The sequence below is a fragment of the Stenella coeruleoalba genome, assembly GCF_951394435.1.
Source record: "Stenella coeruleoalba genome assembly, chromosome: X".
NCBI classification, from domain to species: domain Eukaryota; kingdom Metazoa; phylum Chordata; class Mammalia; order Artiodactyla; family Delphinidae; genus Stenella; species Stenella coeruleoalba.
In genome coordinates this window covers 95,622,622-95,630,519 of record NC_137152.1, presented here as the reverse complement: position 1 = coordinate 95,630,519, position 7,898 = coordinate 95,622,622, and positions in this window count along the sequence as shown.

Sequence of the window (7,898 nt, the reverse complement as noted above, 5' to 3'; positions counted from 1 at the left end):
TCAATTTTATGTATCGTCTTGGCTAGGCCTAGATACCCAGATATTTGGTCAAGTATTATTCTAGATATTGCTCACGAGACATTTTGGAGATGAGATTAATATTTAAATGAGTAGACTTTGAGTAAAGCATGTTACTCTCAGCAATGTGGGTGGGCCTCATCCAGTCATTTGAAGGCCTTAATAGGACAAATTTTGACCTCCTTCCAGGAAGGAGGAATTCTGCCAGGAGATGGACTTGAACTTCAATATCAACTCTTCCTTGGATCTCTAGCCTGTGCGCCTCCACAACTGTGTGAATCAATTCCTTAAATCAATCAATCAACCTCTCTCTCTCTTACATATATAATATATCTAATTTATATATATAATATGTAATCTTGTATATAATATGTATATATAAACTTATATGTTGTATGTGTGTGTGTATATATATATATATATATATGTATATTTATATCTTATTGTTTCTGTCTCTCTGGAGAACCCTAGCACAGTTGTCCAATACGAAGTTGCATGAATTTCTCTCCATTGAAGGGCATCATTTGCTTATGTCATGTTTTCTTTCAAACTAATCCATTAATAGCACCTCTACCCTTTCCTCCCACCTAGTTCTTTTTTTAAAATTTATTTATTTATTTTTGGCTGCATTGGGTCTTTGTTGCTGCGCACGGGCTTTCTCTAGTTGTGGCGAGCGGGGGCTACTCTTGATTGCGGCGCACAGGCTTCTCATTGCGGCGGCTTCTCTCATTGCGGAGCATGGGCTCTAGGCACGGGGTTCAGTAGTTGTGGCACACGGGCTCAGTAGTTGTGGCTCGCAGGCTCTAGAGCGCAGACTCAGTAGTTGTGGCGCCTGGGCTTAGTTGCTCCGCGGCATGTGGGATCTTCCTGGACCAGGGCTTGAACCTGTGTCCCCTGCATTGGCAGGCGGATTCTTAACCACTGAGCCACCAGGGAAGTCCCCCACCTAGTTCTATTATAAGGATAATAGAAAAAAAGTTGCAGAGCTGAGAAACTTTATATATTAACTACACTTTGAAAACATCTGCTTTCAAGACCTGTTTGCTTTCAACATCAAAACTGACTGTAATCATAATGATGTGTGGAAAAGTATTCACTTGAGAATAAAATGTTAAACCCTGAAGGCTATTAAAGGACGTTGTGGACATATTTGTTTGAACCGATTTCAGTTGTGAAAGTTCTTTCAAATACTGGGAGGGGGATACATAAAAATGCAAGTGGTGATCTCATGGTTGGCCAAGCCTGCCTTCTGACTTTTTATGCAGCATAATGCTGTGTTGTAGCTTTGGGTTGTGACTTCTCATGGGACATACATTATTTAGTTTTTAGTTAGTTTGTTATCTCAGTACAAGTTAATATTAAAGTTCCGTGTGTGGTCTTTGTTCTAAAATGCTTTCGAGTCCATCACATCACCAATATATTTATAAGCTTGAGAAATAGATTACTATGAGGTAACTTAAAATATGAGTGGTTCTCCTGTGAATTTAGGTCAGATACTTTCTTAGTAATGAAGCTGCTAAGTGTTGAAACTCCTTTTTCCCTGAAGGCATTTAAATCTTAGTTTTGGTTGGACATGTTCCTGGTGGTTGAAAACTAGTAACTATGGACATTCCTAAAGCTGTTTTCTCAAGTTTCTTGTATTTTTCTTTTCTTTGACTTCATGTTTGCTCTTTCCAGCTGTTTATGTTTTGATCAGTTGCTTTCTAAATATTCAATTTCCTTTAACATGTTCAGTAGAAAAATTTGGATTTCTTGGTTAGAGACTACTACATTTATAAAAATTATTGTTTTATTGAGAAATTAGAGTCATGCATTAAAACCTACTTTTGGTTTCACCATAGTATATTGATGATGTTCTTACCTGGGCTACGTATAGTGCCAGCACCTAGAATTGTGCTTGAGAGGAGACTCAACAAATACTTCTTCAATTAACTTAGTTGATAAAACCCAAGCAAAAATTGATGGCAAAGAGAATGGCAACCATCCTGTGCAGAAAGAGTTCTCTTTTAACAAATACCATTATATCCTCCCCTTTTTTTTTTTGCCATTTATTACTTTAAAACACATACAAATATGGTTTTGCTGTTTTAGTTCTTGAATAAAAAAATCACGAACTCTGGAAGGATATATAAGAAATGAATAATAATGGTTATGTGGGAAGGGGGTACTAGGTGGATAGGACAGAAATGGGAAGAAGTTTTAACTGGATATCATTTTATGATTCTTTTGGTTTTGAACCAAATAAAAATTATTTGTTATTCAAAAATTAAATGAAAGAAAAAAGCTAATTGCATGAATGAGGTGGATTTACAAGTTCCTTCCCTAGAAATAGCCACTAAACTAATAAAGATGTATCCCTTTGGAATGATGTTTATGTATAGTAACCGTATTTGAATATCTGCACAGGAGTAACTATAATATTAATAAATCTGGAATGGTTTTTTAAATATGGTATCATTGATATTTTGTGAATTTATCATTTTAAACTGCCTTAAGCACCTTGAAACTGATTGAATCATTTTACAAAGTGTAACTTAAAAGTAGCTTGGATATGGTAATGCACAAATTTTGGTTGCCTTTAAGCTTATTAAAATAGATTCTATTTATATAGCTGCCTCAGTTACTCATTTCTGCACAATAAATTACCCCCAAATTTAGTGGCTTAAAATGTTTGACTTGCTCACTAGCCTGTGATGTGACAGTTTGGGCTGGCTGTAGCTGGGCTGGGTGCCAGCAGGGTCTATGTTTGTGGTTGGGTTCATTCATTCGTCTGGTGGCAGTTGGCTGGCTGTCAGCAGGGGTGATGGAAGAATCTGGGCCAAGTGTCACTCACATTCCAGCAGGCTACCCTGAACTTCTTCACATGGTTGCTGGGTTCCACCAGCAATAAGGGAGAGCAAGTTCAAATGCCTAAGTTCAAGCCTCTGCTTGTGACGTCTTGCTTATGTCCCATTGGTCAAAGCAAGTCACAGAGTCAACGTGGGAGGCCAAGCTCAGAGTCAATGTGTTAAAGAAGTATAGGAAGGCAATGGGTCCAGGGAGGTGTAATTCAATGGGGGCCATTACTATAACTGTAGTTGCTATCATTTCTAAAAATTTCCATTATTTTCTCAAAGCATTGATATTAAACTCAACTCATGGTCAGGCAATTCTGTCTACAACTGAGAGCTAATGATGAGTTATAGCTATTGGACTCTGATTTAAGGCTTTAGCACCAGTTAATATTATAATGTAAAAAACTAAGACGTCATATCACTGCCTTGTTCCAACATTTCCCATGGCTTCTTATTACATTTAGAATAATATTAAAATTCCTTGACACAGACCACAGGCCCTCAGCGATTTTGTTTTTATCCACGTTTTCATGATATCATACTTTACCACTCAGCCCCTAGTTTACTGTCTTTCAGCTATAATGGCTATTTTTCTATTCCTTTAATCCATCAAATTCATCCCCACCTCAGGGCTTTTCACTTGCCATTTCCTCTTTGGAATGACTTTCCTTCAGATCTTTGCTTGGGTGGCTTCTTCTCTTCATTCAAGGCTCAGTGCAAATTTTACTTCTTAAGAGCAGTATTTCCTGACCATCCCTCAGAAATAGCTCCTCCCATCTCAGATCACTCACTATCCCATTTCTTCATTTTATTTTCTTCAAAACACTTCTTATTACCTGGAATTATCTTACTTATTCAATTGTTCGCTTGCTTATTATCTTATTCCCCCTACTAGCATATAAGCTCTTAAAGGGATAATTGTCTCTTCTGTACCACGTAGAACACATAGTAGGTACTCAATAAATATTTGCAGAATTAATGAATTAGTGAACTAAAGGCCTGGCATATTCAGTCTTGACCGAGGGATCTTTGCCTTTAAGGTGAGGAGGTTGGATCCTTTCTAAGATCTTTTCCAACTCAAAAATTGTATACCTCCCATTCATATAGCTCAATTTTTAGATGAAGCTTGAGCAGAGGAAAAAAAGCTGTCTGTAACAAGGATCGTGGTAATAAATATTCTATAAACTGTTTCATGTTGGAAAAAAGTCTGTTGTAGTGATTTTCAAATACATAAAAAAGGTAGGTAGAATTTAGGAAGAGGAATGAAAGTACAACTTAAATTTAAAAAAACCTAATAGACATTCTTTTTACTATATCTATACCCAAAGTATCTTTAAAAATTTTTTTAGCTTTATTGATATCTAATTGACATATAACATTATGTAAGTTTAAGGTGTATAACATGATGATTTGATATATACCCAAGTATCTTGAGTAGAAGTAATATAGTTTTTATTATTTTCCAATGAGAAGGCCAGAGCAAGGAAGAGGGGAGCTCTCCCTTGGGTGGCACCAGAATACCAACATTTTCATCAAAATAATGTAGCCTAGATTCTGGAGCCAGCCTGCTCAGGATCAAAGTCCAGCTCTGCCTCTTAATACCTGTGAATCCTTATGGACGTTGTTTAACCTTGTGTGCTTCAGAGAGCACCTCTGTGAAATGAGAACACTGATGGCAGTTACCTCATAGGATTGCTGTGAGGATTCAATGAGATAATGTTTCTAAAGGGCTTACCACAGTACCTGGTCCACCACAGCACTCAACAAATATTAACTCTAGTCTTTAAGAGTAATAAGCAAAACAGTAGCGTATGTCAAACCAAAGGATGGCAAGCAAAAATGTCCTTGGGTAGGTTGGGGTGAGGAGTGAGATGGGAGACTTGGAAGAGTTCAGAACCTTTGTAACGTTCCTGAGGCTGCACTGCTAATTATTAGCATCGTGTTAAGTTGGGCAAGACGGGTGCGGCTGCTTAATGGAGTAGCTCCTGGCTGTACGTATTTCATGCTGTAGGGAAATAGATGTTCAAAAAATTATTTTTTCCAAGAATGCCAGGAAAATTAAAATTCAATTGAAATGCAACTTCCTATATCGTGAATGTATTAAACAATTTGGGGTTTATATCCAAACTCTGTATTTCGGTAAAGTACTTAGGGCCTGAACTAAAAAGAGACGCCTCCTTAAAATCAGTTATGTCACGTAGATAAGTCACATTCTGAAACTTTAATCCCCGAGATGAAGTGGCTGGTATGAAGTTCCAAGGATAATCTAATCATATACACGATAGCCTCATTAATGTGCACGCCACTGATTGAGGATCTGAGAATATTTAGACCAAAACTGAGATTTTGCCCTTTCTATGGAAAAATAAGAACATTGCCAAGAACATTAGTATTACAAGTAAGATTGTATTAGAAGAGTGTAAAGTACTTTAAAGAATCAACACTGTTGATGCACTCTTTTAGGTGCAATTCACATGCTAATATAGTTAGTCCATAACAAAACATAATTACTAGTGACTTGAGTTAATAACTTAAATCAATAATATTTGTGTGCTCCCAGTGTGCCAGGCTTCATTTGAGACACTGGAGTTCACTAACAAGCAAGACACACCTAGTTCATCCCTCCACGGGGCTTACATTCTAGCATGAAAAGCAAATAATGGTTTACATTAATGGGGTGATATTATTTGAGTACGGGATGCTTTGGGAATTTTACGGAAACACCCATTCTAGTCTAGGATATGGGAAAAGGTCTTCTGAAGAAAAACGTTAAACAGAGACCTGAAGAGTAGTAGAAGCTGTCGGGGAGAAAAGGAAATAGCATGTAGGAATTATTGGCCGACTGTTGGCTGACTTGTCTTCCTGATCAATAGAGGGGGTCTATCAAGGGTTTCTACCAACTCTTTGACAATCTAATTTGCATTTCTCTATATTCTTGAAAGTAATACCATTGTTCTTCTTAAAAATATTCATGTTAAAAAAATATTCATGTGATTCTAAATCATCACAAATTCAGACAAAGCATTGCTGTTATTTTTAAAATGTCTCCAGTTCTAAACTTGATACACTCAATGCAATGGGTAATTCCTGCTGCCTATTTCTCATCTGATTGGTCAGAAATGAAATAGCTGGTGTTTTTTTTTTTTTTTGCGGTACGCAGGCCTCTCACTGCTATGGCCTCTCCCGTTGCGGAGCACAGGCTCCGGACGCGCAGGCTCAGTGGCCATGGCTCACGGGCCCAGCCGCTCCGCGGCATGTGGGATCTTCCCGGACCGGGGAACGAACCCGTGTCCCCTGCATCGGCAGGCGGACTCTCAACCACTGCGCCACCAGGGAAGCCCATAGCTGGTCTTTTATGTGCAGTTAAATCCTTTAGAATTTTCATATTTTTCTGTACTATCGTATTTGCTATTGTATCATATTACTATATGATGCCTTTGTAGTTTATTAGTGGTACTTAGCAAAACCTTTCATGTGTAGACAATAAAAAATTACACTTTCCATGTCATTTCTTGCACTCAGGGTATTGTGTGAGGGGAGTGCTGCTGGAGACCATTCTCTGGTATGTATAGGTATATAATTTTAGGTTACTTCAGGTCAATAAACCAGATCTCTAGACCTACCATGTCCAGTACAGTAGCCACTAGCCACATGTGGCTACTGAGCAGTTGGAATGTGGCCAGTCCAAATTAAGATGTGTTGAAGTGTAAAATACACACTGGATTTCAAAGACTTAGTACAAAAAAAGAGTAATATAAAATATCTCATTGATTCTTTTTTGTAATGATTACATGTTGAAAATATTTTGGCTTTATTGAATTAGATAAAATATATTATGAAATTAATTTCACTTTTTTTTTACTTTTTAAAATGTGGCTATTTGATAATTTAAAATTGCATATGTGGGTAACATTTGTGGCTCACATTATATTTCTGTTGGCGGGTGCTGCTCTAGAGTTCTTTATTTTGTGGGTGTTAGCAGAGGCTGAGGGAGTCTGAAGTCGTGCTGTGGCTGTTAGTGGGCACGAGAAGTCATCACTGCTGATTAGGGAAGGTTTGGCTTTTGGATAGAATCAGTTACTGAAACAGATCAACAACTGCAGATGCGATGGAGACTTCGTTGGGATGAAGGATTGGAGAAAGAAACTTGATCAGATGTTGTTCAGGTCCTACCTAATGATAAGAGGCAGAGACCCCTAACAATATCATGTTTACAAAACAGGGACCATTGTTCCCAAGGAGTTCCTGCTACTTACATTGCCGTTGAAATCTCTAGGCAAGCCCTCCAGAAGGACATATAATGTTACATCAGAAGAAAGTCAACCTGAAAAAACAGAAGCTGAGCTTCCCTGTAAACAAAGTTCCTATAGTCACAGTTGCTGTCTCTAAGAATAAAGAAGGCAAACCCTGTTAAAAACACCGTGCAGTTCTGTAGTCCTTTTTATCTTGAAGTACCTTAGTAACATTAACTCACTATTCATCACAATTTGAGACATGTTGAATAGTGAGTGTTACCATCCCATTTATAGATTGGAGAAGAGTCAGTGAATGTAAAAGACTTGCCCAAGTTACACAGTATTTAGGGGAGCTCACCTGCCAGCCTGGAGGAAGTGACATGGAAGTCGTTTCAAAAGTAGTTCTGACATCATATTTCACATCTAATTATGTTATGTGTCCCTTAACTGCTTATAGTCTAGTAGAGAGAGGCAGGCATGTACAAAATACCAGAGAGTATTTCAGGTGCTCTGGTGAGAGGAGTGGGTTCAAGATAATGATAGTACCTAAGAGTTCTGTGGAGTTTCCTGTGTACCAAGCATGGTTCTAAGTGCTTTCATGTATAGTAACTTATTAAGCCTTCAGGAAAATCCAATAGATAAGGAATTATTAGGATCTTCATGTTACAAAATACTACAAGTGGGCAAAAAGAGATTCAGTAATTTACCCAAGGTCACAGTGAGTGGCAGAACTTGAATTCAAACCCAGACAAACTTTGCTCTTCACCACTGCACTGAGGTGTGTGCATTACCGCCTGGGTGGACAGAAAAT